This window comes from Choloepus didactylus, chromosome X (genome assembly GCF_015220235.1).
Source record: "Choloepus didactylus isolate mChoDid1 chromosome X, mChoDid1.pri, whole genome shotgun sequence".
NCBI lineage: Eukaryota > Metazoa > Chordata > Mammalia > Pilosa > Megalonychidae > Choloepus > Choloepus didactylus.
The window spans coordinates 99288432-99299038 of NC_051334.1; the positions used below are offsets into that span (position 1 = coordinate 99288432).

General features: G+C 39.3%; 1 pseudogene; it reads left to right on the forward strand.

Moving 5' to 3' along the window:
- Window positions 1-8631: 8631 nt before the first annotated feature.
- LOC119523499 lies at window positions 8632-9811 on the forward strand (annotated as a pseudogene).
- Window positions 9812-10607: the final 796 nt, after the last annotated feature.

The window sequence follows — 10607 nt, forward strand, 5'->3', positions numbered from 1 at the left end:
TTTTTTTTCAGATTACTTACAATATTGTGCTACCATCACAATGTATTATACTATCCATTTCTAAAACTATACAATCAATCCTGTTTACCCTTATGTACTCCTTCAGCATTAATTGCCCAATTTCTAACCTCTTTCTGTTTCCTGATAACCTGTGTTTTCAACTTTAACTCTCAAATTTTGCTCATCAATGTTAGTTCATATTAGTGAGTCCACAGAGTAGCTGTCCTTTTGCTTCTGGCTAATTTCACTCAATGTAATGTCTACTGTCTACCATTTTAAAATTTGGAATTTATATGTCATATCTTATTTTATTTTATTGTATTTTCCCTCTTTCATTTCACTCTCACTGATAGTCTTCATTTCTACTATCTTCTCCAGAACTCTCTCCTGTCATTTCATATTTGCTTGTAGTGCTCTCTACTATTTCTTGTAGAGCAGGTCTCTTCTTCTCAAACTTTCTCAGTGTATGTTTGTCTGAAAATATTTTAAACTCTTCCTCATTTTTTAAGGACAGTTTTGCTAGATATAGAATTCTTGGTTGTCAGTTTATCTCTTTCAGTGTCTTAAATATATCATAACACTGCCTTCTAGCCTCCAGATTTTCTAATGAGCAATCTGCACATAGTCTTATTGAGCTTCCTTTTATGTGATGGGTCACTTTTCTCTTGCAGTTTTCATAATTCTCTCTTTATCTTTGACATTTGATAATCTGATTATTAATTGCCTTGGAGTAAGTCTATTGATATCTTTTATGTTTGGGGTATGCTGTGGTTCTTGGATCTGCAGTTTTACATCTTTCATAAGATATGGGAAATTTTCAGTGATTATTTCCTCCATTATTGTTTCTGCCCCTCTTCTTTTGTCGTCTCCTTCTGGGATGCATGTGACATGTATATTCATGCTAATATTTCTCCATTCTTTTCCCTATCTCTTCCTTTTTTGTGTATGATTTCAGATGCCTTGTCCCCTAGTTCCTGAATCCTTCTGCCTCTTCAAATCTGCTGTTGTATGTCTCTATTGTGTTTTTCATCTCTTCTATTGTGCCTTTCATTTTCTTAAGTACTGCCAGTTGTTTTTAAGAACTTTCAATTCTTCCTTATGTTCACTCAGTGTCTTCTTTACATCCTTCATCACTTTTGCCATATTTTCCCTCAACTTGTTTATTTGATTTTTGAATTGATCTAGCATACTTTTATGAAGATATTTAATTAGTTGTTTCAACTCCTGTATCTCATTTGAAATGTAAGTTTGTTCCTTTGACTGGGTCATATCTTCATTTTTTTCTATTGTGAATCATAATATTTTTGCTATCTGGCATCTGGTTTCCTTGATTCCTCCAATCATATTTTCCCTCACCAGATGGGCCATGGTCTCAGGAAAAGGGTATAATCAGTATCAAGTTTCCCTGTGGATGAGACCCAGAAAGTTGTCAGTCTTTCCTTTGAGGCCTCTATACACTGTGCTTTTCCTATCCTGCCCAGTAGGTAGTGTTTGTCAGCCCACAGTTCCCCACTGGCATAAAGAGGTGCATTACCTTTAATTCTCAGTACACTCTGGCCCTGCCAGGGCCTGAGAGTGTCAGAAGTCAAGCTTAAGCTGTTTCTGTTATTTTTTTCCAGGCCCTGGGGTCTGAGTTCTCTGTGGGATGGCAGCCACTTGAGATGGGCTCTGCCTCCCCCTTTTCTTAGGGATGATAAGCCTTTAGGGATTTTTCTCCTACATGTGACTTCTTCCTTTGTCTCTCTATCATAACTCCACCCTTGCCTGGGTCATCACTGAAAATTGAAAATGCCTGAGGCTTTCTCAAATGAGCTACTTATACTGAGAATAAAAGGAAAAAAAAGAAAGGAATTCTCTTTTAGAACCAGTCCCCAGACCTCAAATTACCAGTGAAGAACCAGAGTTGGTGCCTGGTTCTAAGAACTCCTTTTCTTGGCACATGGCACTTTTTCAGTATTCTGAGCTCAGCCAACTCCAGAAACCTCTGTTTATTTATTTGTGTTTTATTTTTCTTTTCTGTCAGCCCCACCGCCTCTTCCAGGAGCAACCTTTGGTTTCCTTTCCTGCTTGCTCTGGGTTTTTCTGTGCTCATAGCTTGTATTTGGTAGTCCAAATTCATTAACTAAAACCACAGTTTGATCTTGATAGAACTCTCTTTGCTTCCTCCTAGTAGACTGCTTCTTTTTCCTACAGGGAAGTGTTTCAGCTCATCCTGCTGCACTGGGGGGGGGGTGTGCCAGCCCTGCAGTTTGGGGAGCTTTATTTGCAGTTCTTATGCTGAAGTCTCAGACTTTCCACCAATTTCATATGGGTTTATAGTATGAGTTAAGTCACAGATGCCTCCAAAAGTTGTTCCAAATTATTTACTAGCTGTTCCTGGCTAGATGCTAGTTGATTCAGAGGACTAACTAAATTCCACACCTCCCTATGCTACCATCTTGGCTCTACTATTTTTAGTAGTAGTTACATTTGTTACAAATTGAATATAGATTATTAAAGTAGTACTATTACTATTGTCCATCATTTACATAAGGGTATCTTTACCTCATATTCCTAACTTGTTATTATTTTTTCATGCATGCATTTATTTTAATACTCGTATACTCATACACTGGATAAAGGGAGTGTCAGTCACAAGTTTACAATCACATAGTCACATGATTAAAGCTAAATACTTATACAATCATTAAAGATTAAGTCTACTAGATTACAGTTCAATAATTTCAGGTATTTCCTTCTGGCTATTATGATACATTAGAAACTAAGAGGAAATATCAGTATATTTAGTCAGCAGTCATAATCATTTGTCAAATACTAATTTCTCAGTTACACCTCTTCCTTCTTATTCCATCATTCTCTCAATCTTCAGGGATATCTGAGCAAGGACCATTTTAAATTTTTGTGTTGGAAATGATTTTTGACCATATGGGTAGAGGAATGCAATTGCTGTTTGTTCTTGGAAAGACTGGTACCTCTGGATTTCAGCTTTGTCCATTTTATAATTGAGTTGTTTGTCCTTTTATTGTTGAGTTGTAGGATTTTTTTATATTTGCTGGATATCAAACTATTTTTGCCAAACACTTCTCCCATTTAGTCTGTTGCCTTTTCATCCTTTTGACAAAGTCCTTTGAAGAACTGAAGTATTCAATTTTATTTGTATTTTCTTAATTTCCTTGTCCTTTGGCTGTATAGTCTAAGAAATCACCTCCTATCACTAAATCTTGAAGAATGTTTCCCCATTTTTCTGGTAAGAATTTTATGGTACTAGTTCTTATATTTAGATATTTGATCCATTTTGAATTAATTTTTGAATAGGGTGTGGATTTGGGTCCTCTTTCATTCTTTTGGTTACAGTTATTAAGTTCTCCATACCCCATTTATTGAAGACACTGTTCTGTCCCTGTTGAGTGGACTTGGAAGCCTTATAAAAAATCAATTGTGATGATAAATGCACACCTGTATGATGATACTGTGAACAACTGATTGTATACTGTGGGTAATTATGTGATATGTGAATATAGCTCTATAAAATTGTATAGAAAAATATAAACAGGGATAATAGTGCTGGAGAAAACATAGAGAAAGGGATGTACATATTTACTGTTGGTTAGGAGGAAGAATGGTGTAGCCTTTCTGGAGGACATTGGGGTGGTTCCACAAGAAGCTAAGTATGTGGGTGCCATAAAGTCCTTCCACCTCATTAGGGGGCATATACTTGGAGGATCTGAGAGCAGGAACATGAATGGACATTTGCACACTGGTGTTTATGGAGAAAGTATGCATGATTTGCAATGGGTGGTGGTGGCCTGAGGGTACATTGATTGAGGAATAGAATGGTGAACTCTTGTGTGTGTATGCAATGGAATATTGAGCAACTGCAAGAAGGAATGAAGCTGTGAGACATACAAGGAGGTTAATGGATACTGTAGACAGCATTTTGAGTGAAGTATGCCAAAAACAAAGGCAAACACTATAATGCCTTACCAATAAGGGCTAACTACAATATGTAAACTCAGAATTGCATCTTAGACCACAGATTATAAGGGGAATGCTTATTTTAATGGTCCCTAGATTGCAAGCTCTTACAGCAGTCACATTGATTCTTGAGTTGTAATGGCTATCTCCAGATTCCAAGATTCTGATCCCTTTGTGTATAACATGATTGATCCTTGGAACTTTGGGTATCTGTGTGACAACTGAAACTCAGAGCTAGAACTCAGAAGATATGAATGTCAGTATTTGCACATATAGCAACTATTAGAAAAGCTGAAAAGAGTCCGGACTTCAATTATAGATATGAATGAAGCAGATCTGATTAGGACTAGGTTAAATCAGGCCAAAGGATAAATAATGATACTGACTGTGTTTTAGAACTTCAAATTCCATGTGAGATCAAGGGAAGAGATGTTTAGTTGGTGCAGAGTCTATGTTCCCTAAACAATTTAACTGGTACAGTTTGTTCAAATACCATAATTACCTTGAACTTTTAATAGGAAGTGAGACCTGGTAGGTTTGTACAGTTTAGAGTGAAATAGTGACACATCCCAAAGTAATTTGGACAGAGAATAAAAATATATATGCAGGAACTCCCTGAGGAGCTGGGGGGAAATGCAGAAGTGTTGGTCTTCCTCACCTCGATTGTTGCCGATGTTGTCACAAGCATTGAGGACTGGTGGTTCGGTGTTCTGAGCCCTCTATCTGGGGACTTGCCTTTATGAAGCTCATCACTGCAAAGGAGAGGCTAAACCTGCTCATAATTTTTCCTGAGTCTCCCCCTGAGTATCTCTTTGTTGCTCAGATGTGGCCCTCTCTGTCTAGCTAAGCCAACACACTAGGTGAACTCATTGCCCTTCCCCCTTTGTGGGATTTGACTCCCAGGGGTGTAAATCTCCCTGGCAATGCAGGATCTGACTCCCAAGGTTGAATCTTGACTTACCATTGTGGGATTGAGAACTCCTTCTTTACCAAAAGGGGGATGTGCAATGAAACAAAATAAATTTCAGTGGCTGAGAGATTCCAAATGGAGTCAAGAGGTCACTCTGGTGGACATTCTTACACAGTATAAAGATAACTGTTTTTAGGTTTTAATGCATTGGAATAGCTAGAAGTAAATGTCTGAAACTATCAAACTGCAACCCAGTAGCCTAGACTCTTGAAGATGGTTGTATAACAATGTAGTGTACAAGAGGTGACAGTGTGATTGTGAAAGCTTTGTGGATCACTCTCCCTTTATTCAGTGTATGGATGGATGAGTAGAAAAATAGGGACAAAAACCTAAATGGAAAATAGGGTGGGGGGTGATTTGGGTGTTCTTTTTTTATTTTTATTTTTTATTCTTATTCTGATTCTTTCTGGTGTAAGGAAAATGTTCAAAAATAGATTGGGGTGATGAATGCACAGCTATATGATGGTACTGTGAACACTTGATTGTCCACCATGTATGATTGTATGATATGTGAATATATCTCAATAAAACTGAATTAAAAAAAAAAACTAAAAAAATCAATTGGGGAGGTAGGGCAATATGGCAATGTTGGGAGGTTTAGAATTTAGGTAGTCCTCTAGAGCAGCTAGTAAATACCCTGGGACTGTCTGTAACAAATATTTGGGGGATATCCATGATCAGACCCACATTGTACACCAGTCTGAAGTGGGTGGAATGGCCAAGACCACAGCATTGAACTGTACATAATGCTCCCAAACTGTGAGGCTGCTGCCCTTTCCCCATGGAATTGCATGCAGATTTGGAACAGTTCATTTTTGGAAAAAGAAGCAGTCTGTAACGGGACAAGGAAAGGTAGTTCAACAAGGTACAATTGCAATTTTAACTAACAAATTTGGACTACTGAATACAAGCTGTGAGCACAGATAAACCCAGAGAAAGCAGGAAAGGAACCAAGAGGTCTCTCCCAGCAGAGAGGAAGTGGGGTTGGTGGAAAAAATAATGATGAATAAATAAACAAATAAATAAAAACAGAGGCTTTTGGAGTTGGCCAAGCTCAGAATACTGGAAAAGTGCTATGTCACAAAAAAGGGCATGTGAAGCCAGGTACTGACTCCAGCTCTTCACTGGTGAATATTGGGGGATGGGGACTGTCTCTGAAAAGGGGATTTATTTATTTTTTTCTTTTGTAAATTATTCTAAGTACCACATTCGAGAAAGCCTTAGGCATTTTCAATTAGTGCTGACCCAGGCAAAGGTGGAGTTAAGATAGGTCTGAGAGACAAAGTAAGGGGTCAAGTGAAGGAAATAATTCCCTAAAGTGCATACCCTCCCCCAAGCAACTGGTTGCAGGCCTGGTTCAAGTGGCAACCCTCCTTCAGGGAATTTAGACCCCTTGGGCTGGAGGGCAGAGACAGTTTAATCCCTCCATTTTCCCCAACCTCTGTCACAACCATGCCCTTGGAAGGGACAGGGTGTACTGAGAATCAAAGGCACCTCACCCCCATGATAATGGGGAGCTGGGGGCTGATAACTGCCACTTCCTGGTCAGAACAGGAAAGGCACACAATCTAGAGGCCACACAGGAATGTCTGACAACATTTTGGGTGTAATCCTCAGGGAAACATGATGCTGATTACACCTTCCTCCTTATTCCTAATCTTCTCATTCCTAGGAAAATCATATTGGGGTCATTCATAGCTGGGTATACCCTCTTCAATAAAAGGGTTCCATATAGACATGGGAGAACCAGAATAGCAAGAACTAAAAAAATCTGAACAATTAAACAGAAGCTATGATAGAGGTCTAGAATGAGTTGAACTGAATGCCAAAGAACAGAGAGAGAACACAACCAGTGAACAAGTAACCCCAAAGTAAAAGAGGGAAAATGACCTCTAGAATAAACTAATCAAGGAAATCAGATACCTAGACACTAACAAAAAATTACAAGTCACCCTAGGAAAAATGAAGATATGGACCAGCCAAAGGAACAATCCAACACTTCAAAGGAGATACAGGAGTTGAAACAACTATTCAAAGATTTTCCAACTAACATGCTAAAACAATTAAAAATCAAATCAAAGAAATAAAGGATATAAATAAGATATTGGGTGAAAATAAGGAAGAACTTGAAAGATTGAAAAAACAATGGCAGAAATTATGAGAATGAAAGGCACAATAGAAGAGATGTGTGTGACATGGTCAGTCCTTGGAGCACTGGGTGTCTGCATGGCACCAGGGCTCAAAGCTAGAACTCAGGGGCTGTGATTGTTGGCATTGCCCCATGAATCACTGCTAAAGAGGCTTAAAAGGAGATCAGACTTCAATTGCAGATATAAATGATATGGACTTGGTTGAGATTAGGGTAGAGCCAACTAAACGGTACAAGACAATACTAACGGTGTTTTAAAACTTTGACTTCTGCATGGGAGCAAAGGAAAAGATGGTTATATGGCACACATATTTTCTGTAGCATACTATATAATTTAACTTGTATGGTCAGTTTACTCAAATGCCATGGTTTTATGGAATCTTGACCAGGAAGTGAGATGAGTTTGTACAGGTTAGCATGAAGTCTTGATACAACCCAGAGTAATTTGAGTAGAGAATAAAAAGTATTTGCAAATCCCCCTTGAGGGACTGTAGAAAAATGTGGAAATATTAAACTTCCCAAGCTGGGGAATTCCTGATATTCTTGCAAGCATTGGGGACCACCAGCTTAGTAGGCCGAGCCCTCGATCTTGGGGCTTGCCTATACAAAATTTGATACTGCAAATGAGAAGCTAATCTCACTTATAATTTTGCCTAGGAGTCACCCCCAGAGGGCCTCTTTTCATGCTTAGATGTGTGGTCTCTCTAAGCCAACCCCTCTATGTGGGACATTACTCCCAGGGGTATAAATCCCCCTGGCAATATGGAATGTAACTCCCAGGAATGAGCCTGGACCCTGCATCATGTGATTGAGAAACCCTTTTGGACCAAATGGGAGAGGAGAATTGAAACAAATTAAGATTCAATGGCTAAGCAATTTCAAATGGAGTCCAGAGGTCATTCTGGAGGTAATTCTTATGCATCATATAGATATCCCTTTTTTTAATTTTTAGTTTATTAGAATAGTTAGAAGGAAATATCTGAAATTGTTGAATTGCAATCCAGTATCCTTGATTCTTGAAGGCGATCGTATAGCTTTACAGCTTATATGATGTGACCGTGTGATTGTGAAAACCTCATGGCTCACACTCCCTTTACCCAGTGTATGGACAAATGAGTAGAAAAAATGGGGACAAAAAGTAAATGAATAAGGGCTGGGCCTGGGGAAGCCGCCGGCGTCCAGCGGGGGCCATGGAGCTGGTGTGGTGGCTGTACTGGAGGAGCCGATGAGCCCAGGACCAGGCTGAGGCCATGGTTCAAACGGGGCTGCACACCGGGTGAACGTGCCTAACCCGCGCCGCTAGGCGTTAGGCTGCCTTGACACTTGCAGCAGCCTGGACGTGTAGGTGGGTCTGGGAGCTGCCCCAGTGAGGATACGGCTGTTCCATTGGCTGCTGAAGCAGCCAGTGCCAAAGCAGATCGAGCACTACTCCGGCTTCTCGCTGTTGCCGCTCTCCATCAAGCAGTTCCTGGACTTCGGGAGAGACAATGCATGAGACAAAACATTGTGTATGTTTCTAGGAAAGGAGCTTCTTGTGCGACTGGCTAACACAATGAGAGAAGTGAATCTTCTTCCAGATAACTTGCTTAACCGACCTTTGATAGTATAGGTTCAAAATTGGTATATGCAGAGCTTTCTTGAGCTTTTAGAATATGAAAGTAGGAGCCCCGAGGATCAGCAGGTTTTGGATAACTTTCCAGTACTGATTAAAGTCCAAAATAACACAATGATGTGGTTCTTACAATGGCCCAGGGAGTGATTGAGTACAAGGGAAAGTATGGATTTGATCCTCTCATTAGCAGTAACATCCAGTTTTTTTTTTTTGTATCAGTTTTATACCAACTGCATCACTTTCCACATGCTTATTAACCAGCACACACTTCTTTTAGGTGGTGACCCTAATTCTGCTCATCCTAAACACATAGGAAGTATTGACCCCACTTGTAGCATAGCCAAAATAGTGAAAGATGCATATGAAATAGACAAGATGCTGTGTGAACAGTATCAATGAGAGCAACAGTAGAATTATATGAAGATAGAAAAGAGGACTACCAAGCTGTTAAGGCCCTTGTTACTTTGGGCAAAGAAAACTTACCCAGTAAGGTAAGTGACCAAAGTGATGGTGTCCCACTTTGGGAAATCATCTTTTTAACTATACGTATTCAACTGTTCCTAGACCAGCCTGGAGCCTACAAGATCTGCCCCTTTGGCTGGATTTTGTTATGGTTTGCCAATTTCTCATCTGTATGATAGATATTTTCAAGGAGACCTGAAACTTTATTCCATGGAAGGAGTGGGTACTGATGCAGTAATTTATTTGAAGGCTCTTTCAAGCAAATCATTTGAGAGACTTCCAGTCTTTAATAAATCAGCATGGCACCATTACAAGACCATACCTGAAGCTGATGATTGGAGCAATCCTAGCAGAGAACCCAGAGATGCTTCAAAATACAAGGCTAAACAGGGCAAGGTCAAGACCAATAGAACTGTATAGAGAACTGAATGCTTTGGTCCTCTCTGTGAGGAAAGATTAACTTCTACAAGTCAACCATAAAGGCCTCCTTTCTTCTACCTACTCTGAGTGTGGCACCTTAGTTATTCCAGTGCTTGAATGTGTTTTCTCTATAAGCTGGACCTTTTCCTTGGAAGTCCTTCTTGTAGTTACTCCAGTTCTTCCACTAAACTAGTAACTTGAGTAATTTTTCATGGTACCTTGCTCTGTGATGTGATTGGCGCCTGGCACAAATGAGCTTAGGACTCTCACATCCTCATAGCCTACACCTCATAACATAGCATTGTGCATTTCCAATCTTCACAAAATTCTGAGCTCCTTCCCCATTCCAGACACAGCAGATACCTACTGTTGCTCTTTGTGATCAAATACCATTATTTGTTTCAAACCACTGTCTAGGGCCCAGGGAATCTGGAAGTTGAAGATATCAGTTTGGCTTGTCTTGAAAAATAAGTCTCAGAGCTCTTCCTCCCTTACATGCATCCCACCTCCACACTCTGATTTAGACTTTTGCCTTCCTCCATCTGACTGTTCTCATTGTGAAGTGTGTGCATTTTTGTGTTAGATCTTACTCATTGATATGTTGATCCTATTTGAAAATTCATTTGTATACTTCCATTCTGTTGATTAAAGCATTCCAAAAGTTAAAAAAAAAGTAAATGAGTAATATGGAGGAGGGGGATATGGGGTTATTGTTACTCTTATTTTTATATTTGGAGTAATGAAAATGTTCAACAATTGTGGTGTTGAATGCACAACTATATGATGAAACTGTGAACAATGGTTGTACACTTTGTATGATTGTATGGTATGTGGATATATTTTAATAACATTACATAAAAAACACAATGGAGACTTACAACAGCAGATTTGAAGAGGCAGAAGAAAGGATTGGTGAATTAGTGGACAGATGCTCTGAAATCTTACACACAAAAGAAAAGACAGGGAAAAGAATGGAAAAATATGAGCAGAGTTTAATGACAACATGAATCTTGTGAATA